At 58.0% G+C, this 24,671-nt stretch overlaps 1 long non-coding RNA gene across 2 annotated transcripts; it reads right to left on the bottom strand.

Moving 5' to 3' along the window:
• Positions 1 to 13,872: 13,872 nt before the first annotated feature.
• LOC308359132 lies at positions 13,873 to 22,389 on the bottom strand. Of its 2 annotated transcripts, none has more exons than XR_013968382.1 (4): positions 22,209 to 22,389; positions 21,630 to 21,744; positions 18,626 to 18,910; positions 13,873 to 14,341 (listed from the first exon to the last, which is right to left on the bottom strand). It is a non-coding gene; the product is annotated as an uncharacterized lncRNA (long non-coding RNA). The 2 variants fall into 2 exon arrangements; XR_013968383.1 differs by having other exon boundaries at positions 13,877 to 14,118; positions 22,209 to 22,375.
• Between the last annotated feature and the right edge of the window lie 2,282 nt (positions 22,390 to 24,671).

Genomic DNA, 24,671 nt, shown 5'->3' with positions numbered 1-24,671 from the left:
GCAGAAGAGGTGTGGGCCCAGAGGACATTTGCGAGCAGACCCCAAAAGATTGGGTACCATGCTGGGAGAACAGGGACGGGGAGCAGGCCCCTCTCGGAAATGAGCCCCAGGGGTGAGGAGGGATTTGCAAAGACTTTGGGGTCTTTGTGGGAGTCAGCCCCTAAGGGGACCCCAGCTTGTCCCTCCACCAGCAGGGACGCGAATCCTCTGCTCTGATCAGACCTTCTGGAGCCAGTCGGAGACTCTCTCAAGGGGATACATGAATCAAGAAAATGGTTTTGTGTGGTTCTTGGCCCCTGGTCCAGGACTCAAACTCCTTCCTGCCCAGAGAGGCTACTCCCCACTGATCCCACCTCCTGGCCTCCCTCCTCTTTCTCCAGATTCACCCCCCCCCACCCCGCCCTGTGGCCTCTCATGACCTTCATTGGGGTCCCCTGGAGGGTCACCAGGGTGGCCGTTCCCAGCCCACCAGCCCCCTCAGCAGGGTCCCGCAGAGCCCTCAACACAGCCCCCGCCTGTCCCTCCATGGTCCTGCCCAGGCTCACCCCCACTCCGGGCCCCACCTCCCTCCTGGACTCCCGCTGAAGGCTCCCTGCTCCCCCATCCACCGACCTGCTGGAGCTGCAGGCAAGTCCCGTCCCCCTCCCTGCAGGCCCCAAGCCTCTGTCCCCACCCAGCTTTCCTGCAGAAGGAGCCGCCACCTGGCCTCAGTCTGGTCTCCAGTGCCTGTCCCGAGACAGGGACCTGTCAGCAGGACTGTCACATCCCCTCTGCCCGAGGCTGCTTTCCAAGTGCCATGTGTCACCACACTCAGACATACAGAGGCTGGGTGGAGGACGAGGACGGTTTCCTGGGATGGGCGCCTGGGTCTCAGTGGGTGCCCACACCTGTCCCCCATGGCAGGCAGGTACCACCATCAACCCACTTTACAGAAGAGGGCAAACTCTGCTCCCATAGGGTAGGGCCAACGGCAGCCCTCCTCTGCCCCGGACGCAGGCTGGAGCCACCCAGCCGCCGCCCTCCCCAGCAGCTCCCCAGGCTCCCTCCCAGGCACCTGCCTGCCCTCCCACATCCCAGACAACATAACAGCCGTGAAGCCTGCAGGACCGTGGCCTTGGGCTTGGCCCGCACGGGGGCGGTCCCAGCTCTGCCCCTCACCTTGGGGAGGTTTGTTTTGTTTTGTTTTTAACCATTCCTGGGCTTCCGTTTCCACCCCTGCAAAAGGAAACGGTGGCCTCAGTTTCTCCAGATAAGAGACGACCTCCTGGCACAATGGAGGACTGCCACTGAGGCGGGCCGGTCATCCCAGAAGCTTCTAGCTCGGGTGCCCTCATGGCTCTGGGCCGTGTCTTCTCATCTGTAAGTGCGATGCGATCACATCGCTGTCACACACAGCCCGGGACAGGTGCAACGGGGGTCATGTGCAGTGATTTCAGTGTGACGGTCAAGGTTCCCTCCAGCTCTAGAACTCTCTATCGTTCTTTGACAGACCATCTTCCCAGGGGACAGCTCTAAGGCTGGACCACCAACCCCTGGCCAAAAACAGGGCTGTGGTCACAGTAAAGCCGCAGCTGCCAGCCCAGAAATGGGCCCATTCTCCAGAAGCCCTCGGGAGCTGTGGGAGCCCAGGTGAGGGGTCTCTGTGGGGCTCCACACCCCCGAGGCACAAGCCCATGTGCCCTGAGTGGAGGCAGACGGGCTGGAACACGCTTTCACTCTCTCTCTCTCTCGCTTTCCCCTCGTGCATCCTTTCCCAGCCCCATGGACAGACGGACAGACGCCTCGCCAGGGAGCCCTCTTGTCCTTGACCCATCCCCCCCCGGGGTAAGGCCCACTCATGGGACCCGAGGCCGATTCACGGCACAGGATAACCGACTCTGGAGTGAGCAGAGGTGCTGGGGACCCGAGATGGGGAACAGAGAAGGGGAACCAGGCTCCACACGAGGGCTGGGGGACAGGGACCACCGTGCTCCCTCCCGCCCGCTCCCTGCCAGGCCCATGCCAGGCCCGGGGCCCAGAGGCCCCTGCTCCCCTGACCCTGGGGGCTCCATCCAGCCTGAAGGGAGGCCCCTGCCCTGCCCGATGGGGCCCACCGGGAGCCTGAGCAGGGTGGCTGCGTGGGCACCACCCGGCCTCCCGCCCCGTGGGGGGCCGCGGGGACCGGGCCGGCCTCCCACTGTCGCCTCCCCCACTGCTCCGCCGGATGGCACCGGCTCCCCGTGCATCTGCCTGTTTACATTCTCCCCAACGAAAAGCAGCTTTGTTTATGGAAAAGAGCTATTTCGGTCCCACGGTTTCTCTCAGCTCCTCTGACTCGCAGGAATGGCTGCTGCTCTCTTGAGGAGCCGGGAGGAGCCCGTCTCCACCTCCCCGGGGGGAGGCGACTCAGGGCTCCCACAGGTGGAGCGGGGCGCGGGGGGCCACCTCCTCCTGGATGGCTCTCGGGAAAGGAAGGTGCGAGGAGCAACGTTCCTCACGAGCCGGGCAGGACTCGGCCAGGCGTGAGCCGGTGACTGGGGACACCGTTCCTCTCGGTGGACCCCACGCGCCCCCCGCCCCCCATCAGGTGAGTGACAGCATTCCCATTATACAGATGAGAAACTGAGGCCCCAGAGGGGACGTGGTCTCTCCAAAGTCACACAGCCGGGGACACCCAGGGGTCTCGCAGCGGATCCCAGGCCTGTCCGCCACCAGGCCACTGGAGGATGGAAGGGGCTATGCGTGGCTACTGGAGGGGGTTTGGGGGGACATCCGTGGTTATAACTCTTTCTATAAAAAGCCGTGGTACACATTTCGTTGCAAGCTCAGGAAACAACGAACGAAGTGTGAGCAGGAATAATGAAGTTCTATGATGGTAGAAGCTTCTCCAGAGAGAAGCCACCATTTTCCAGACGGGCACCGCCAAGCTCAGAGGGGATAGGAGGAAACGAGTCAAGGCATCCGTCTCGGGAAAAGCCAGAGGCGGGTTCCTGGGCCCTATGCACCTGCCTCGCCACCAAGCGGGAGAGGGCAGCGCACAGGACAGGCAGCAGAGGGCTCCCCCCCGCCGAAGGCTCACAGTGGCTCTGGGTGGGGTCCTTACCCCCCCCCAACCCTTCCCTCAGGACCCTGCGCACTTCCTCCGTGGGTCTGTGATTGCAGGTCAACCGCTGTCACCATGACAACAAAGAAAAAGAAAAAGGAAGGCTGGTGGAGGCTGGACACCCCCTAGAGAGACGGCAAAACAACTTCAGGGCTAATCCCCCTGCCCGAGAAGGGGAGCATTCATGGGGGTGGGGACAGGGCCATGGGGGGCCTCCCAGGATGGCGATAAAGGCGTGTTTAGAGAAGAGCATCAATGTTCCCCAGCAAGGAGGTCAATAGGCTCAGAGCTTTGGGCACGGGTTCCCCTAGTCCTCTGGGACGCACAGCCCACGGGCCTTGGTGTCTGGAACCTCCCAGGTGGCCAGGGCAGGGATGTGGGCCTGGAGTCATCTGCTCTGGAGCAAAGCCATGAGCTCCAAGCCTTGGGGAGACCTGGATTCCCTCGGGGGCCTTTTGCCCTAAGGTCCTCCTGACCTGCCTTGCCCGCCACCCCACACGCAAAGCCGCAGAGGAAAGTTCTGGACCCTTGGTGGGGGGGACACACGGTACCAGGCGGCCTTGTTTCTGGGCAGACAGGGTTAGTCCCTGGGGGGAGAGGGATTACAAAACAAGGTGATTCCATCCCCCCACCCTCCCCACCTGCCCAGACATGGGGGAAGTGTGATGGGGAAGCGCTATGCTCATCTAAGGGGCAGGCAAGGGCTTTCCCAGATGGACCTCTCAAGGTCATGGTCACCAATTCAGCACCCAGGCCCCTTCTCCCGCAGAGCCGTCCCCAAAAGAGGAAAATGTGGTGACTTGACCTAATGACCTCCTGGCCTGGGGCGTTCTCCCCAGCACTGATTTCTTCACGTCCTGCTTGAACAAGGCCTCTCCCGCTCCTGTGGAAGGAGCAGGAACAGGTGATAAAATACAGTCTCAGTCTTGGCTGTCCCTGTCTCCCTCCTGAATGACCAGACTCGTGAGTTGGGGGGACCCTGTGACAGGGCCCAGCTACACCCCGCGGACCCAGGCCTGGAGCCCAAGAGCCCTTCCTAGTTGAGCACAGCCCTTCACAGTTTCCAGAGGGCTCTCCCTTGCCTCATCCCTACTCACCCTTCGAGGTGGGACCTCAAACATCTAGAAAACACAGTGCCGGGACCCGGACCCCACTTTTTCCAGCTCGGCTCATAAGTACTGCCCCAGAGCCCACTCTGTGCCCAGGGCTGGTGGTAGAGGCCTGAGGTGGGTGCAGGCCCGGCCCTGCCATCCAGCCCTGAATGCAGCAAGGGGGATCCTGCAGACACCCACCGCCCCTGACTCCTGCCCCCGGCCCACCCAGATCCTACAACTGCTCCCACCCCGTTGCCCGGATGGCCAAGGGGTTCCCCAGCTGGAGGCCCTCTGAGCTGCCTCCTGTCCCGTCCCGCTTCATCACTGCACACTGTCTTTGCTTCGGCCAGAAAGACCTGACTCCTCCTTGCTGAGAGCGGCCGACACGCGGCCAGCATGCCCTGCTTCCCGTCTGCCCCGACCATCTCGAGCAGCCAGACTGGTCCCTATACGCCCCATGTCTCCCTTCCAAACCCCAGGCCAGAGTTTCACGTTCTTAAAGCCCACCAGCCAGCTACATCCAAGTCCATGGGCGCCTGCTGGAAATTCCACCCCCCACAAAGTCACCCCACAATAAAGGGGACTGACCACTCCCTGGAGGGCAGCCGACGCGGGTTACTCTGCCTGGCGTCCGAGGGGCAGGCCTCCTACCTCGGTCCCTCCCACCAGATGGTGAGCTCCCGGCCCCCGGGAGATCCTGGTTGTGGTGGGGGACAGGCAATGCCGGAAGTGACTCAGCCTAGGGGCCCTAATCCGCAGCACAGCCCCCCCCACCCCAGAACATGAGAACCGTCATGGACCCAATGAATGAGCAAAAGGACAAATAAAATAAGAGGAAGTCAAGGCACCCATGGCCGGTTTTGGGGTGCCCTTAACAGCAGTGCTCAGTAGGCACGGGGACCCCTCACCAAGCACAGCCCTCCCCCTCGGCTTCAGAGAGCACCTGCACACCATTGCTTGGCCTGCCCAGCGCCTCTAGACTGTCCTCCTCCTTCTGGGGAATTTCCCCCTTATGACCTAACAACTTCCCTCTTCTCCCACCAAGCCGGCCGGCCCCCAGCAGCCTCCCTCACAGAAAAGGTTTCATCACATGACCTGGGCTCCAACAGCCATACACCTGCTGGACTCAAGGTGGGCAGGGCTGGCCCAGAGGCCACCCATTCCGGCTAGTGGGAGGCAGCCCTGTGACTGGGATGGGAGCCCTGGGGGAGGGGGACCAGCCCGAGTGCGCCCCCCGGGGTAGTTCTGCCGTGGGGTATGCCGTGGGATTTGCCATGGGACTTGGGTCCCCGCTCCTGGCTCTGGTGCATTCTGGCTTTTTCAGAGAGTCTGAGCAGAGGCTGCTTTGGATCCTGAGGTCAGCTCCATGGCTATGGGGCACAGCCATGTGCCTTCCCTCTGTGCCTCTGCCTATCCACACCCCTAACCACCTCTATTAACTCCTTAGCATCCTTTCAGCCTCAGGCTCTCATGATCTTTTTCTGGAAGCTTCCAGTCGCACAGCCTCCGGGCTAGGTGTCTCCTCTGTGCTCCCAGAACCCCCAGGGCCACATCTGACCATGTCCTTCCACGCCGTTCCATGGGCACAGCTGTCTGTGTCCCTACTGGGTGGCAACCCCTGGAGGGCAGGGGTCACATCTGGTCCGCTCTGAGCGCTCAGTGCTCTGGGCATACAGGAGATGATCTGGGAACGTTTGCTGAGTTACTGAGTGCGGGGTGGGAAAGGCCAGAGGTCTCTGGGCTCTGTGAAAGCGGGGGGAGAGGGAAAAGCAGTTACAGCCTGACCCTAGGGCATGGTGGGCACGCCCACCCCTACCTGCACCCCCCGGGGCCAGCGATCACCGGCTCCAGCTCGCATCTGTGCAAGGGGAATAAGTAGGACTGGTCGGGGGCTGCCGCTCCGTCCACCGTGGGTTTCTTAGCAAATTCAATGGAAAACTACTTCCCGGGAAATAAATCTGGAGTTACTGACCGGCTTCAAGGCCGGTCTATCCCACACCGGTTTGTATCTTGGAGATCTAATGCTCTCCCTTTGTTTGTCAGGGACGCTTGCTGTGTGGATGTCCAGGCGTGTGGCAGCAAGAGGGGTTTCCTGAGGGGCACTGGGCAGAAGTCAAGGGCATCCCTCTGGACACAGGACATTCCCGAGCTGCTCAGAGGCCACAAGACTGCTCTACTACACCAGCCAGGCCACCACGGTCAGCACAAGCCTCAAAGGGCCAGGGGTCTCTGCCTCTCTGGGTCATGGTCAACAGAGACTCACATCCTGGTGTTATCAGCTGGGGTCAGAATGATCCACAGTCTGCCCCAGCTGTGGATGATGATTGGAAAATAGGAACCCCATCCTCAAGATACCTGCAGAATCTTGTGGCAGGGGCAAGATGGGTCACATCCCACGGTTGCCCGGGACCCAGAGCCCTGCTTCGACTAAGGATCGGTTTGGATGGTCTAAGCTCCTCGCTTGAAATTCCTCCAGCCACCCAGGTACAGAAGCCGTTTTCCCTAGTTTCCATCCCCAAACCCTCTCATACCAGGCGTTTGTGTGGGTAGAAGGCTTACGGACGTCTGGAGAGGCAGAAAGATCTGCTTTGCAATTATAGGAGCCTCATTAACATCCTTCTCCCAAGATGTCCCTCTGCCGTCTCTGCCTTGGCCTCCTCCCCTTTTCTTTCCTCCCCTAGCCCCTCAAATCCTGCCTACTGTCAAAGCAGAACAGTCCAGCCCCTGTCATCCCCTTTCCTCCCCTGGAGAGGCTGATCGATTTTCTTAAACAAGGAGGATTTGCTTCTAAGGGGGAGTTCGGTACCAGTTCTTAACACGACGGGCTTTCAGCCCTTTGGACAGGCTCGTCTTCACACCAAACGAAGTTCCTGGTACCTCTTGCCTTCCAGGGACCCAGAACTGAATGGGACACAGAAGCAGGGTCAGGGGGCAAGCCCTAAGGGTTCACCATGGCATAACAGGTGGGGAGATACTGAGTGGAGGGGAGCACGATGCATATGGACGAAGACGAATGAAGGGTGGCTCCCTCCAGGTGGAGGAACCAGAGAAGGCTTCACCAAAGACATAATGGGAAAGATGGCCTTGAAGGGGTTCCATGATGGGGAGAGGCGGCTGGACCAGAGTCCTTATCAACACGTCTCTAAGACGCCCTGCTCAGGCTTGTACTGCCATCATTGGTTGTCGGGTCTGCCTCCCCCACCCAGACGGGGAGCTCTGGAAAGGGATCCCCCTTCCAGGGCCAAGCCAACCAACATCAGCCCCGGGAGGAAGGAAGGAAGGTGAGTAGGGGTGGGAGCTGTGGCAGCATCTAGAGACCGGGGGCGCCCGAAGACACAGGCCCCCTGATGCTGTAGCCAAGAGGAGAGGCAAGCTGGCCAGACCCACCTCCAACACGCAGCAGAGCACGCGATCACGTCACACTGAAGGTGGGCGGGCTGTGAGGCCGTGGGTCCTTGGGTCACTCCTAGGAAGGGCCTTTTCCATCGAGTGCCATGACCCACTAACCGTGTCCCCTTGCAATGCCAAGGGCCATGAGCTCATGTGTGCCCAGCGATCTACAGCTAGGAAGATGTCTGACAGCCCACGAGCTCGGTGCAATCAAGGTATGGACCCCACACGTTAACCAGAACCCCCGGAGGGTTGAGGGAGAAGATGGACCCCAAACACGTGGTAAGCCGGAGGCACAGGGCACCGTGTGGGATTAGAGCGGGCTCTCCAGGCCCCTGGGTGGCCCCGTTCTAGGAGCTTCTAGAGCACGGACAGTGGGCAGCAGGGGGCATGGTGGTTAATTAGACTGTCTCGCATTGTTCTCTGAATGCTGTTTCCTCCTCACCTGCACTGGCTCCTCGAGCCCAGGGGATGTACCCTCCGCATCTTCTCTGCGCCCACCGCCCCCTGGACCCCGGGTCCTCAGCACCCCTTCCAAAGCAGCAGGGCCGGGTGATTCCTCGACACGCATTAGAATCACCCAGAAAGGCTGATAAACCGCTCACGCCCGGACCCCACCTGCAAGGAGACTGATTTAACTGGTCTGCGGCATCTGAACCTTATTAAACCAACACACGATCCAAGGGTGCCGGGAGGGCTGCGACCCTCGGCGGCAGCGTCTCGCGCAGCGCGAGCCAGGGCTCCCGGGAAACGTGTCCTCGCGAGGAAGCCTGGCTCTCGGGCCTCAGTGTTGCTCGCCCGTCTCGGTGGCTTCGGTTCCCCACTGCGGCACACGACGCCCGGATCTCGGCATCCAGCCGGGAGAGGCTTTCGGCTCCAAAGCACAAGCCCACGGGGACAGATGCGCTCAGTACGGAGCTCCATCTGTCCTAGGACCCCGCCGTCCCGCTGAACAGCTGGATTCGTCGGATGCTTTAGACTCTCGGCGACAGGCAGCCGACTTGAACGAGCCTAGAGCGTGGGAGGATCTGGGGGAATCGTCTGTCGCCGCCGGGCTTCAGCAGCCGGTCCACGGGGCCGTGGGCTCTAACACTCGCAGGTCTCCGCGCTGAAATCGCCCCGGAAGTGGGGGGGGCGGGGAGGACTCTGATTGGTCCGGTCAAGGGCCCACACTCCGCCCCTCGGCGGAAGCCGGAAGTACCAGGCAGTGCACGTGCACGTGAGCTCAGAGACGCAGGAACTCGGTGGGAGAAGGTGCAGCAGAGCCGCGTCCCAACCCTCCCTCTCCCCCCGGACACCGAGCATTTGTAGCATTAGAGGAACGACAGCAGCAGCGGCAAACTCCCGAGAAGGCATTGTTAACTGAGGGTATTTGTGAGAAATAGATGTCGCACTCAAAGGGGTGATGGAAGAAATTGAACAAGGGGACTGGCTACAAGGGTGAGGGCTGAGAGGACCAACGCGGGATCCGCCGCTAGTCTACCCCCCTCTCCAGCCACGGAGGGCACCGGGAGGAAGCAACATTGCAGAGCGTCGCCCAGCTGACGCCTGCCTCCGTGGGATGGATCCAGCCACTGGCACACTTGGGAGAGTGGGCTTTGGGGGGATACCCCAACCCCTCTCTCTGTCCTGTAATCTGCTGTTCTGCTCTCTCATTGGCTGAACATACCTGGAAGCCAGAGAGAGCCCTAGTGATGCAGTCCACCAGCGGTCAGGCTTCTAGGCACAGGGAAGGTGGGAAGCATGGAGAACACATGTGCAGGAATGAAAATGAAACACTGGGTATGCTGGAGAGCCGCCCAGATGGAATCTACCCTCGGGCCTCACCCTTGCTTCCCCCATTATTCCCCCCCGCCCCAGTATTCCCACAGTATTCCCATCAGCAAGGCCTACCGATGTCACCTCGAAACGTTTCTGGAGTCTGGCCTCTCTGTCTTCATTCTCTCTCCCTCGGACTTTAGCAAAATCTCTCCTCCCCTGGCTTCTCCGAGTCCAGTAGAATCCACCTACCAAGATTCCATTGACTTGACCCATGGCCCTTCCCCGCGGGAAACCCTTCCAGGACGCTGCCCTGCCCCCACCCGTGGCTGCCTTTGGGGTACCAGGCAGACCCACCCTGTGTGTTCCAGCTGGGTTGGAGTGAGACCAGCAAGGTTGGCGACAGTCTAGCTAAGAAATTGGAACTCTCCCTTCGGCCCTGAAGGAGTTCTGAAAGCAAGATTTCGTTGTCCTTGTTCACTTCTCATTCGAAATAATTTCATACTTGCCAAGAAGCTGCAAAAGTGGTACAAAGAGTCCCCATCGACTCTATCCAGATCCTCTAAATGTCAACACAGGCCACAGGACAATGATAAAAATCGGAAAATACTACTACCTAATCAATAGACCTTACTTGCATTTCCCAGGTGGTTGCCCTAATGTCCCTTTTTCTGGTCCGGGATTCAACCTAGGGTCGCCTTGCTTTCAGTCGTCACAAGTGTCCTGTCTTCTCTCAGCCAGAACAGTCCTCCCCTGTGGCTTTCACGACCTTGACACTTTTGTGTCCCTACTGGCCACTTTTTTCTAGAGCACCCCTCTGTTTGGCTTTTCTGGATGTCTCCTCACCATTCGATCCAGGGTATGCATTTGGGGTAAAAATGCCATAAAAGACGGGTTGTATCTTTCTGAGGGCTTTATACGAGGGGGTGCACAGCGTCAGCTCGCCCCAGTATGGTTGATACTAACGTTGCCGTTTGATGGAGATGCTTCCTGCCAAGTTCCCCCAGTGTAAAGTTGTTATTGTCCCCTTACCAGTAAGTAGCCCGTCCGGAGGGTACTTTAAAACTGGAAATGTCCCGTTTCTCGTGTACACTCTGCTCACCAATTTTAACACCCGCTTAGGATTCTCACTGGAAACAATCTCTACCCTGGCATTTGCCAAGTGGTGGTTCTCGAGACAATCACTCCTCCCACATTTACTGGTTAGAATTCCATTGTCAGGAAAAGAAAAGCAGGGTCCTACCCAACAGAGGATGGTCACCAGGAATCAGAGCAGCTCACCCGATATATTGCAAATCATATACTTGATAAGGAACTTCATCTGGAATGAATATATATATGTGTATTTTATATATAATATGTATATATAATTGTTTATGTATATATATATAACCCTTACACTTCAATAATAAAAAGACGACCGAGCCATAAAATGCATGGACAAGGGATCAGAATCAATGTTTCTCTAAAAGAAAGACTTACAAATGACCAATAAGCACACAAAAAGATGTTCCACATAATGACTAGGGGAACACAAATCAGAAGCCCTGTGAAATATCACTTCATACCCACTAGGATGGCTGTGTAATAAAGAAACAGACTCTTGGGGCGCCTGGGTGGCTCAGTCAGTTAAGTGTCTGCCTTCAGCTCAGGTTATGATCCCAGGGTCCTGGGATCAAGCCCTGCGTCGGGCTCCCTGCTCAGCGGGGAGCCAGCTTCTCCCTCTCCCACTTCCCCCCTGCTTGTACTCGCTCTTTCTCTCTCTCTCTGTCAAATAAATGGATAAAATCTTTAGGAAGGAAGGAAGGAAGGGGGGAGGGAGGAAAGGAGGGAGGGAGGAAGAAAGAAAGAGACTCTAACGAGTGTTGGTGAGGCTATGGACACCAGACCCCTCCCTTGCCGCTGGTAGGAATGGAAATTGGTGCAGCTGCTTTGGAAACCAGTCTGGCCTTTCCCAAAAAGGTTAAATACAGAGTTACCATGGGACCTAGCTCTTCCCCAAGCAGGTGGATACCCCAAGAGAAAGGGCAGCCTCCGTGCACACGAAAACTCACGCGCAAGCATCGTAGCAACCTCATCCGTGCCCAGAAGTGGCCTCAATCCAGTGCCCATCCAGTGACAAGTGCCTCAAAAGTGACCAAGCCACACGGCACGCTATGATCAGGGAACACAAAGGAATGATATACGGATACACGTGACATCACTGGTGACCCTTGACAACAGCATGCTAAGCAGAAGCAGCCTGACCCAAAGAACCCCGTGCTAGATGACCCCATCTACAAAATGTCCAGAATAAGCAAATTTACAGAGGCAGAAAGCAGACTCGTGGTTGCTGCAGGCTACGGCAGGGGAGAGAATGTAGAAGGGACTGCTCATGGGCACGGGGTTTCTTTTGAGGGTGCTAAAAATGTCCTAAAATTGCGGTGATGGCCACACGACCCCATGAATATACTAAAAACCATTAAATTGTACATCTCGAAAAGGTGGGTTTCATGGCATGTGAATTATATCTCAATAAAGCTGTTACACACACACACACACACACACACACACACGCAACCAGCAACGACCTCCTCAGAGCTTCATGGGAGTGGGAAGCCTCCACATCCCCACCCAGCCCAGCGCCCTGCTTTCCTGCCCCCAGGGCTCTTTGTTTCTTTTTGTCATGGTCCTTGTCGTCGTTGTTGTTTTAAGATTTTATTTATTCATTTGAGACAGAGAGATACAGAGAGAGCATGAGCAGGGGGAGAGAAAGAGGGAAGGGAGAAGCAGACTCCCTGCTGAGCCGGGAGCCCGATGTGGACGTGGGCTGGATCCCAGGACCCAGAGATCACGACCTGAGCCGAAAACAGACCCTTAACCATCTGAGCCACCGGGTCCCCCACCCCACCCCGCACAGCGGCTCTTTGCAGGCAAAGGTGCTCCCACCCAAGGAGCCGAGCAGAAAAACGACATTCTCTCTCGTGCCAGGCAAACCCGGCGCCCACTCGACAGGGTTTCCCGGGATTAAGACCCAGCGGGTTCCCGACTGCATTTTGACCAGCTGTCTCTCTCTACTCCCCAGTGAACTATCCCGAGCCAGGCTGTGGTTTTGCGACTTGAGGCCCAAAGCCAAGAATCAACGTAATCTACTTATCAAGACCAAAGGCTGCGGTCAGTGCCCATAGAAGGAACAACGTATTTCTGGGTGCCTTTGAGCCAGAGGGCCGGGCCGCAGCCCGTGGGTCCCGCTGGACTCAGCACACCCCGCCCGGGGCATAACTTTCCAGCCACCATCACGGCTGTACCGTTTGGAGCCTGACAAGTCTGAGTCCCCACTCGTTGCTTCTGTGACTTTGGTGGCTTTGGCAGGCCCGGCCAGGCCTAGGCTGTGTCCCCTGGCTGTGGCTTTCTTGCTCTCCTTGACATTACGTTCTAAAACACAATCCTATTGGGGGGGGGGGGAAGTGGGACAAAGGGGTTACAAGTAAAAGCTCCCAGCCGTAAAATAAATAAGTCCCCCGTGTACAGCATGGGGCCTTTGGTTAACAATACCATATTGTATATTTGAAAGACGCTAAGAGAGTAGATCTTAAAGGTTTGCATTACGAGAGAAAAACTTTTGTAACTACGCTTGCCAACCACACTGGCTCTGTTGCAGCTTCTCCAAGTTCCCTCGTTCCCTCCGGCCTCCGGGCGCCTGGACAACCTTCCCGCCCGCTTTTCGCACACCTACTTGGTTAGCTCACACCACCTTCTAGAGCATCTTCCCTCGGTGCTCCAGGACGCTTGCGCCTTTCTTTCCAGCTCTGGTCGGCGTCGTCAAAGTTGGCATGATGGTTGGATTAATGTGTGTCTTCCCTCCGCAGCCCGTGCACCCCCTGAAGGCGGAGGCCTCTCTGGTTCACTTATCTTGACCCCCAACCCAGCCTCCTTCCCGTAGCTGGCCTGGGGCCTGGCACGCGGCAGACATCCCAAAAGCCTTGTAGATGGGAAAAAAAAAAAAAAAAAGGAATGCTGTCTTGAAGACTCATCGAAACCCATTCCTGGGTTCGGCTGCCTGAATTATCCCATTCTCCCCAAACATATATCAGGTCACGGCCGTCCTCTGCCTAGAACCCTCCCGGAGCTTTCCACTGGGATTGTAACAAGATCCGAAGTCCTTGCCTTGGTCTACGAGGTCTTGCAGGGGCCTCTAGCTTCAGCTTCTCTCTTCCATCACGAGGCCAAGCCGTGGAGGGTTCTAAGCAGAGAAGGGCTTTGCCTTCTAAACTGCCACTTTGACCTCTCTGGGGCCCTTGACCCCTGCAAGTGCATTTCCGTCTCTGCATTGGAGGGGGGGCTGGGAGGGGTGGATCAATCAGAAAGGAGGGCCAGCATTGGGCACAGAGCAAGAGCAGAAGAACCAGCTACCAGCCTCCCAGGGGCTAGTGTCATACCCCCCACCCCCCCACCCCCGCCTCGCAGCAAGAAGGGGAGGGGGCGCTGTGCCGCCCCCGTGCAGAGAAGTGTTCTGTCACTGACCCCGTGTCGCCCCAGCAGCACACAGTGATAATAACGAGCCAAGCAAACTCCAGATCGATGGTATTATTGTTATGAAACCTACAGATGACGCATCCCCTTCCCGCCTGCAAGTGGGAAGGACCGCGGACCACTTCCCGCCCCGCCCCCAGTCCCCCTTGGCACATCACTGCACCCACCTCGGCTTCCCATCCCGGTCAGGTGTAGGGAAAGGGAGGGCACAACCTCAAGTTCACACCTTAGGGGTTCCCTGATACAGGCGTGGATTTTCTGTCCCTCCACATGGCCAGGCAGCTGCGGGGAGGAGAGGAGGGGCTCGGTCACCGCGTGGGTCATGCTGCAGGAATTTAGGCAGCTCTGACGCCGCGAGCTTTCTGGATCGCACGCAGCTCCGGGAGGGCGACAGCGTCCACTTCGGAGCTGCTGGCTTCCTCCGAGAGAAGCGTGGGGATTCTAGATCCTTCCTTCGAGCTTGCATAGCGGTGGGGCTGCTGAGGGGGGTCCGCGGCCATCACTGCTGCTGGTGGGGGGCGAGAGCAAAACAGGAAAGCCTCCGAATGTTCTTCCCGGTTCTTCCCTGTGCCGGCATTCCCCTTGCCTCGATCCACGCATATCTTACTCCCCTATCAGGGAGGCTGACTTCTCTGCATTTTTTGGATGAGTAAACCAGGGCAAAGTTACAGCCCTGGGGAGCCAGCTGGTCACACTCCAGTGGCGAGCGCCCTTCTGTGCTTCTGTCCCCCCAGAAGCAGAGCGGAAATAAATGGGGAGAAGAGGCAGGATCGGGGCGCTGTTCTCAGAAAGGATCAGACAAGGTCCTGCATCGTGACGGGTCAGGCAGTGGAAATCGTTGTGAACTGTAAAATTTCAGCAGCAGCACCGGGGAAGGAAACGCCGGCCAAGTGGGCAGAGGAGCCCTGGCCAGGAAAACAGCCTTCCGTTCCAGGTTCCGAGGGGGGACTCGGACAGATTTGGCCACTCAGATCCAGCCCTCATTAGGGGCCCGCCGCCCATCCCAGACTTGAGCACGCACACCATGATGCGTTCTGTCCTCGCCACCACTCTTGGGGGGAGTACTAAGGATGCCCATTTCACAGATGATGGAACTGAGTCTCCAAGCAAGGTAAGAACTTGTGTAAGAAAGCCAGGAGCTCGGCCGTTTAGCCCAGGGCTGTTTTCAGGGAAATGGGAACCCTGATCTCCCCAGCCCACTCCCACCTCCCATCCCCGCTCCCCCGTTCTCCACCTTCCACCCTGCACAGGACCCCCTGGGCCTTCCCCACTTCCCTGCTGGTGGCTGATTCCTGCCAGAGGACTCCCGGGACATTCCCCCCATCACCCCTGACCCTGAATATTTTGTAAGAAGGGAACAGTCTGCAACTTGGGGCCCAACATGAAGAACGTTAGTAGGTGTTAGGAAAAATAGTAAAGTGTGTAATGAATTTTTGGAATCTCCCGGGCCGGAGATCTTCATTTCACCCTCTGACAATCCCGTAGCTAACAAATCAAAGAGGGTGGCCAGGGCTAAAAGGGCCAAAACAGAGCTGGGGCCACATGGAAATACCAAGAGGCCAGGAGGGACTACAATGGCCCTTGGCCTCGCCTCCTTATCTCTGGCTTCCTGAGCGGGATAACTTGCTCTACCAGGCAGGTCTAGTATCTGGGATAGCCCCAGGAGGGGAGAGTCAGGGTTCTGGACGGACAGATCAGCCTCAGGCTCGCCACCCGTGGATACAACCTCCCCTTGAAGCCTCCTCTTGAACCCTCATCGGCTCTGAACTACATTCCCAGCTGATCGAGCCTCGCCCTGTCCCTTTTCACTATGAGCCTCAGTCGGCGAGGCAGGGATTTGGGCCCAGAGAGCAGAAGAGACTTGTCTAGAAGCTCTCCTTAAATTCTCTCCGTCTCCAGGCCCCAACATGTTTGGTCTGTGCCTCAAAGGTACATTTACAATCTGACTTCTCGTGTGGGCATACGAATTCCATCCCACTGGCCCACCCAGAATCCGAGCTCGGGGAAGGCAAGGCCTTTGGGCTGGGCCTAATTTCTGCATGCCAGAACGCTAGCTCAGGGCCAGGCCACAGAAGGAAAGAAGAAAGTGGGAAGCAGAGGGGAGGTGGGCGATGAAACTAAGGCAGGCGGCCTCTTCAGGACCTGTGATCTTGGCCTGATGGGGCCACCGGAGCGATGGGAAAAGCCCACCAGCTGAGGTTTATTTGAGCACCTCCCATAAGCCCTGCGTGGTTACAGACACTGAAGTGACAGCAGAGAACAATGCAAAGTCCCCGTTCTCGTGGCGCTTACCTTCCAGAACATTCCAAGGCCACAGCGGGTGGGATTTGGGGATGCAAGTGACAGAACCCATATGGGACGAAATTAACCAAAAATGGAAAACTTATCGATTGACTCCAGTGACCTAAGTGGAGGCCAGGCAGGGGAGGCGCTGGCCTCTCGGCCCTCCGGAGGCAGGGCCCGGCACGCCTCTGGCTCTGCTGCTTGTCCCTGCCTCCCGCCACGGGCCAGCCCCGTTTGCTTTCACCTCGGACCTCTCTCTCCCCCTGGCAGCTTCAGGCTCACTTCTGCGAACTCCAGCACCAGAACACAGAAGAAGTTTTGTTCTCCCCACTCTAGATGGTAAAGCCCCAGGGAAGGGTTGTGATAGGCCTCATCTGTGTCCTGTGACTACCGCTTGGCCCAGTCCTGATGGCCGGAGAATTGGGTCCATTAGAAGAAGCAAGGAAAACAGTGTAGGGCAGAGCGACTGTCCACCACCCACGGATACAACTGAGTTTGTGGCTCACAGGGGCTCTGCAGAGGAAGGTGTCTTCGTCCATCCCTGCTGCTGTCACGAAAACACCAGAGACCAAAAGGCTGATACGCCACAGAAACTCATTTCTCACAGTTCTGGAGGCTGGGAAAGACAAGATCAAGTCTCCGACAGATTTGGTGTCTGGCGAGAGCCCTCTTCCTAGTTCATAGCTCTCTTCCTGATGACAGAAAGGGACAAGGGAGCTCCCCGGGGGCTCTTTTATGAGAACACTAGTCCCATTCAAAGGGCTCCCTGCTTCTGACCTAATCATCCCCCCAAGGCCCCACCTCCCAACACCTTTACAAACCGGGGGTTAGGATGTGACACATACATTTAGGGGGGGACACAGACATTCAGATCACAGCAGAGGCCAAAAAGAAAGCGCAAGTACTAGGGAACCCCTTTCGCCCCCACTCGGATCAGTACCCCAGGGCTGTGCATGTTCGCATACAAAGGCTTAGAAGAATGATACCGCCCACCCAGAGGGGTGCCCAAAGCACCCCTGAGAAGCTGGAAATAGGGTAATCACAGCTCCTATTTACTGAGTGCTGGACACTCTCTAAATATCAGGGAAACATTGCTTCCCCACCCCTGAAGTTTCCTTTGAGGGTGGGGTGCCCCCTATTGACTTCCTGCTCCCCATCCCACTTCTTCCCCGGGGAGGAGAATGGGCTGCCTGAATTGGTAGAGTTTGGAGAAGGAAGTGATCGTGCCCAGCTTTGTCCCTTCTGGGCATGCTCCTTTCCAGTCGGCCACCCACAGAGAGGGTCCAAGTCCAGCAAGTCGGTGTCAACTCGGTTCTAAGCGTGGGAGGAGAAGAGATTGTATTTATTGGCCTCCCCAGACCCCCAGCGACATGTTCGTTGTCCCTACCCAACAATCCAGCAGGGTGAGTCTTGTTACTCATGTTCCCATGTTAAGGACAGGGACACAGAGACTAAGACACCCTGCCCCCCACCCCCCACCCCGCACCGGTCAGGGACAGGGCCGGCGGGGCTCAGAAGCTGGTGTCCCAGGCATATAGCCTGTGTCTCCGGCCTCCCTAGAACTCAGGCTTGGTGACTCCAGGTCTAGGTCTCTCTCTGTTGGCCGGAGTCATCTCCGTTCACAGAACAGGCCTCAGAGAAGGCCCTCAGGTGTGTCACCACCGCCTTCTGGAAGCTTGTAGTGAAAAACAGACACGCTGACAGAGCTCTCAGGAGAACGGACTGTAGGAGATGCCGTGTTCAGCCTTGTGTGACAACGGGCTTCTGTTTTCATGACCCTATGTACCTCCCAGGGTTAGTCTGAGTCCTCCGTATGAAAGTTGACATAGAATGCTGAGAACCAGGCATGGCATGCAGAAAATGCTCGATGACCGTCCGTGTGACCTTAGACCAGTCGCCTGCCCTGTGTGAGCCCCGGCTCCTTCACCTCCATCACGGCCGTGGTGATGGCAAGCCGGTGCATGACACGGTCACACGAGGGTCTTAGGAGAAGGGCACGGAGAGCTTCTGCAACGTGTCCAGCTCGGGACGACAGCAGAGGGCTGGGATTCTCTCTGCCACCCTCCGGGAGCCCCAGTGAGGGCTCCCCGATTCCTGACCCTAAGCTTGTACTGGCCTGACTCACGGAGGGCCAGATGGTCGCAGCCCGGTGTGAAAGGGCGATTCTGGAGGACAGAGCCCTGTGCCCTGGGCTTGGTACTTTGTGTCACCCATTCCTCAGCCTGGGCACGCCAGCACCCCACCCACCGCCCGTTTCCCCAAACCAGGGCAGGACACGGCACAGGGGAGGGCCTGGGTGAACAGCTGTGGAGAGAGAGCACGAGCGAGCGTGTCAATGAGTTCGAACCACAAATATCTACGGGGTCCCCCTACGTGCCACGCGTTACGAATTGTGAAGGCAGTAGAAATTGTCCCCCTCCTGTCCTCATGGAGCCTCCCGTGTCCACAGAGATGCAGGATTGGTCATGGAGGCCTTGGGGGCCGTGGCACAGAATTCAGATTTTACCTTAAATCTCACTGAAGGCCATGAGGAAGTTCTTGGCAGGGAGAGACGTGACCTGAGGGGCATTTCGGTTGCTCCGGCCGCTGCGTGGAGGGCGGATGGAAGGCAGAGCCCACGCTGTGGCTGCTCCGGGTGTCCAGATGCTGGGCTGCGGCAACTGAGACCCGGGTGGTGGCCATGCAGATGGGGGCCGGGGGTGCCCACACCATGTGATGCTCCATCGGGGGCCGAAGGTGAGAGGAAGGGAGGCGTTTCTCCTGAGCAACGGGGGGGACGGTGGCGGTGTTTCTGGAGAGGAGACACGGGCAGAGCTGAGCAGGGGACATGGGGAGATGGGCTTCTCCCGAGGACACACAGGCAGGTGTGTTGGGGGCAGCCGGGTACCCGGGCTGGTGCTCAGAGGTGAGTGCCGGAGGGTGAGGGAACGGAACGGGGGGGGGGGGGCAGATGGACGAGTGGGTTGTTGCTACAGCTGCTTGGAAGCAGTTCTTTGGGGTTCCTAGGTGGTGGGACCCCACATTGGGAGACCCGCCTGGCCCCGCCCCCCACTTCCTGCAGTTTGGGGGACAGAGGAAGCTTGGGCAGGAACAGGGGACGGAGGCAGCGTGGGCCGACTCCAGAGAGGACAGAAGGAGGACAGAGAAGGGGGAGAGAGGGAGGCCTGGACTCCCCTTCCTCCGTCTGTTGGCACACGGCTGCCCAGGCCGAGCAGACACACTGGCCCGCCCTCCGTTCCTCCACCTCCAGGCGAGGCCAACTCGCTGTCAGGGACAAGTATGGAACTCGGTGACCATGTCCTGGTCCCGGGGACCCTCCTCTCTGTCGCTTTCCCTCCTACTGAATGCTCAGCCTTCCTCTGCTGTCCATGAGCCCAGACAGCCTGTAGCTTCCAGTCCCCCCAGCAGACGGTGAGGAGTTGAGGACACGCAGCGCCCGGGCAACTCCTCCACCTTTCGAGCTCCCGGCCATGCATACCGGGCGCTTAATCAACGTTTGGTGCCTTGAATTGAAAGTGCTTGATTCAGGGGCGCCTGGGTGGCTCAGTCGGTTAAGCATCTCCCTTGCGCTCAGGTCATGATCCCAGGGTCCTAGGATCGAGCCCCTCATCAGGCTCCCTGATCAGCGGGAAGCCTGTTTCTCTCTCTCCTCTGCCCCTCCCCCTTGCTTGTGCTCCCTTCTCTCTCAAATAAATAAAATCTTTTTTTTTTTTTTAAAGTCCTTAATTCATATTTCTCAAGTTAGGATTGAGATCTCTCTGTCTCTGTCCCTGTCTCTGTGAGGAGATGGTGCTCAGGGTGGGGGTAGGGGGCTTCTTCAGGAGACCTACCCCTGCTCTGGATGGTTGAGGGAATGTTCTCTCCCCAGGTTCCAGACTGGCAAAAGGCACCAGCCAGCCTGTCCCCAGTGGCCTCTCTCTGGCATCAGTCAGCCACGCTGGTGAGAAGAGCAGGGACCCTTCCGGTGTGGCCGGTGCTGGAGTGGGGCACGGGCACGTCACCCACATTAATCATGTCAGCCACTTCCCTCAGCATCCCCAGGACGTGGTTCAGGGGGTACATCAAGAAGGGCACTCAAGAGGGCCAAGTGACTTCCCAAGGACGTTCAGCAACGTCAAGGTGGGCTTGCCTGCCCTCAGGGTCTCTGCCCCTGGTCCCTGTGCCTCCGGGCTCTCAGAAGTGACCCTGCTGAGGAACCTTGGCAGGACCCAGAGGCTCACAAGAGGAAGCGGCTTGACTCGGTGACTCTACTCCTGGGTCCCCCCAGTCCCCACCCAGGTGCACAGAGATCTCTCCTCTGTGACTCCCCACCGCCCCAGCCTGGGAGCCAAAGGCACAGGGTCTCTTGCCCAGAGACAGAGAGACACAACCCTCACAGCATTGCCAGTAACGGTTTACCCACTTGGCTTCCTGTTAGGTTTTTTTCTTCCTTCCCCGTAGGGGTGTCTCTTATCTTAAGCTTCTTGGTGGGGGGGCTGTGCTGGGCTGTTTACCATTTGGTGACAGTTGGTGAGAGAGCCAGCCTCTTGGGGAAAAGGAGGAGGGGGAAAAGCAAGCCCAGGTGGGCCCTGGGTCCAGACTGGACGGGACAAGAAGGCCCCATACGGTCAATGTCAAAGGTGTGTCCAGCTGTCCTGCCTGAGTCAGGCTCCATCTTCCAGACCAGGACAGTTGGGGCAGGTAGAAGTGATTCAGTTCGCCCCGAGCTCCCTCCAGCTGTGGGGAAGAGCCTGGGGGGTTGCAAATAACCCCCTAGATGGGTAATCGAGACGTGGTTGTATCTGCTGGGCTGAGAGGTTTGCTTTGGTCCCTGAACTGGGAGGTCTGGGTTCTTCATGACAAATGCAAAGTAAGAAAATCCGTGACAGAAACTGACCCTTCCCTATTCTTTCTACTTCCAGCAATCTTCCAGCAAAGAGGTCTTGATGCCCTGTGGTGTGAGCTCTGTCTGACCTGGTGGTCCAGTTCTAAAGAGAATCTCCCATCCTCCTAGGGACCGCGAAGGTATAGCCCAGCCTCGGGCCCTGGGCCCCATATCACCCTGGGCCCCACCTTGCCCTTGTCAACCTGCCCAGAACGCTTGGCTGTCTGGGACCCTGTCTATACCTGCTCATCCCCACCCTGCCAGGCCCCGAAGCCCCAACTTCAGCTTCACCCAGGGTCCAAGTTCAAGGCTGACCCCGATCTGACTAATCCTGAACCTCTCTGTCCGTTTCTCTCAACCTGTGCCATATCTGGGCCACTTAAGGAACAGAGGCACAGAGTGAACAGAGAGGGAGAGCTCGCTTGGGTTCAATCAGGAGAAATGATCACAGAGGCATAGCCTGAGGCTGGACTGACCAAACTCTGACCGGTGAAGGCAAAAGAAACTCTCTTACCTGTTACCCAGACACCGACTCCTACAGCCAGGTGAGGCTCAGAGAACCAGAGCCCTGGATCCCTGACTTACAGTGAAGATGCCACAAAACACAGGCAAATGGTCTAAATGGAATCCCGCCCAGCCTACTCACCCACCAGACTGAGATCTAGAAAGGAAGTCAGCGCTGAAGAGGGTCGAGCCATCTCTCAGACACTGCCTCCGGTCATGGTCACGTTAAAGGTCAAGTGTACAGGAAAAAGCAACACCTGAGGAGGAAAGAGAAATCGTGAGAACCTCAGCTGGCCATCTTCGTGGCCGTCCCCGGCGCCTGGCTGCCTCCCCTCCCCACAACCACGCTGGGCAGCACTGCCCCGAAGGTGCTCGAAGGAGGGCCGGGAAACCAGGGCAGGAAGGAGACGGCAGCAAGGGCAGGGAGATTGGTGATCACAGACCACCACGGTGAAGACACACATGGGGACCGCGTGTGTCCAGGGCTGTGGGTTACATGGAGACACCGAAGGGAAACTGACATGTGTGCGAGCCTCTGAACTTATCCATTCCCCATTCATTCCTTCAACAAATATCTATCGAGCTGCTCCTAGGTATATAGTCTAGGACAGAGATAAGAGTGCAGACTCTTGGACCAAATGGCCCGAGTTCAAGTCCCTGCTCTGCATCTTTTTTAAATTGTTTTCTAATTGTGGTAAAACACACACAACACAGCACTTACCATCTTTACCGTGTTTAAGTGCACACTTGACCGTGAACTGTGCAGAGGCACTGTCTGAGCTTCTGGCTCCATCTAACAATATCTTCCCAGTGCTTTCTGTCTCCTCGTGGGCACAGGGACGTAATGATATGGGCAGAAATCCTGGGCCTTGAGATGGCACCAGCTGTGTCTGAGTCAGCCTACAATGTGCTTTTACCCTGGAGTCAGGCGGGAATCCTGGGATGTGAGGGTGGGGAAGCTTGGGGGAGCCTCAAAGCGCCAGGGGCAGGGGGAGGCAGAGGGCTGGACCGTTGGGGAAGGAAATCCCAGGGGAAAGGTGGACAGGTGGTGGGTATCGGGACAAAAGGGGCTCTACGGGGGATAGGAATGTTTGGGGCCTGTTTGGGGAGGGAGGGGTGTGTTGAAGACCCCAGAGGTTAGAATGGCTGGGAAGGAGAAGGTTGCAGTGGGGGGGCTCACCCCTAACCCTGAGGAGCAAAGGCCCCTTTCACTCCCCTGCCCCAGCCAAGCTGTGACAGCCCAGGAAGGTGGATCTGGCCCAGCTCAGGAGACAAATGCTCACCCAGAAGACGTCACTGGCTCTGGAATGTAGAGACAGGGCTGGGAATGCAATGACAGCAGCCCAGGAACCCGCAGGACATCATGAGGGCTCCTCCTGTTCCCCACCCAAGGGCTGGTCCCTCTCCCTCCATCAGGGACGCACAGAGAACGACCAATGACAAGAAAAGACTCTTGGAATGTCCCCCCCCCCCAGGAAAAGCCCTGAAAATCCAGGCCCCTCGTTGTCCAGACTGGGAAACTGAGGCTCGGAGAGGGTGCCCCCCCCCTCCCGTCCCCGCCCCCGCCCCGCGCTTGTCCCCGCTCCGCCCGCGCCAGGCAGGGGGCGCCCTTCCCCGCCGCCGAGCCCCGCGGCCGCCCGCGCCCGGCAGGTCCCCGAAGGAAAGCCCTCTTAAAGAGTTTTTCCTTTCGCGTGAACTCACCGCCTCCATCCAGCCGCGCGGTCTCAAAGGTGAACAGCACGTAAATGCGTTGCAGATGTGCTTCCTTCCATTTTTGGCTACCGCGGGGCGCCTGCGAGCGGCGGCGGCCGCCCCGGCGCGATCCAGGCCGCGTTTTCCATCCCGCCCGCCAACTTTCTCAAGCTGTAGTTATTTGATAATGATTTTTTTTTTCTTCCCCCAAACCTCTCCCAATAATTGTTATCCACCCCGCCCGGTGCAGTTCAGGTGATGGGCACAAACTGCAGACGCCTCCTCCTCCCGGTTCCCCGGGCGGACGCCAGGAGGGTGAGAAGGCACAGCCCAGGCACTTTCTGCAAAGCCAAGGTCAAGGGTCGGTGTCTAGGCTAGCCCGGCCTGGCAGGGAAGACCCCCAGCCGCCCCCATAACCCCATGAGGCTTACCCCCACTCCCACCGCATCGCCAGGCCACCTCCCCAAAGCCCACTCTCCAGGGGTCCTGGCTGTCTGATGGATGACTGAACAGAGAGGGTATGCTGGGCGACGAGCTCCACACTGCAAACATTTATTGGGCACCTGCTGTATGCCCAGGCCCTGAGAAAAGCCCTGGTCTCAAGGACAAGCAGTAACAGCGCCTGCCTCCAGGGTTCCCAGTCCAGAGGAGACTGGGACCACACATCCCTTCCCTGGAAAGATGAGAGGGTTTCCAGGGTGGAATTCCGGGCAGAAGCTGCTCAGAGTGGCAGAGCTGGACAAGGTGGGCTTGGCCCTTAAACTTCGGTCACCACCAGTCTGTGTGGAGGACTCTTCTAAGAAGCTATAGGGCTCAGAAAATCGGGTCACATGGGTCAGGGTAGATAGGCAGGGCCCCAGACTGTTGGGGGACTCGGAAGCCACCCAAGCAGATGGCTGAGAGGCAAGGCCAGGTGTCCCTTTGGGAGTTCAACCCCCAGGGGAGGAGCCAGGTGAGCTCTTGCTTCTCCATTTGAGGGCCACACGTGTTTCTGATGTTCAAGTACAGTGGTTTGATGGGGCCCTTTGCTGGGGGAAAGCCCAACATTCTTTGGTTAAACCTGAATGAACTTCGTTTTTACATTGATACCTGTGGGGTGGAATCCTGGCAGCCAGCAGCGGGAGGGGCTGAAGGAAGAATTGAAGGAAGGTGGAGAGGCAGCATTGGGGTGCTGAGAAGAAAGGGGTGCTGGCTTTAAGGCCAGAAATCCGAGGGTTCTGCCCTTCCATTCCCCTCACTGCTGGCTCCTCCACAAGCTCTCTCCAGCCTCTGCAAACGTGGTGCCCAGCACGTCCCCCACCCGGTGGACGGGCTCAGAGGCACAATGTGCTCAAGGGTGACCGGTCAATCCCAGTGAATCCCAGGGTAGCTGAGCGGGGCAGCATGGGGGGCGTTGCACTTGCCTCTTTCACAGACCTGCCCCTCCCCCCCCACCAAGTGGTGGGACCCCCTCTTCGAGCCTTGGAGAAATCCCTCTCTTCCTGTCTCCCTG

The sequence above is a fragment of the Martes martes genome (genome assembly GCF_963455335.1).
Source record: "Martes martes genome assembly, chromosome: 18".
Taxonomy (NCBI): Eukaryota; Metazoa; Chordata; class Mammalia; order Carnivora; family Mustelidae; genus Martes; species Martes martes.
The sequence above is the reverse complement of the archived record's forward strand: the minus strand, read 5'-3'. Positions and strand labels throughout refer to the sequence as shown.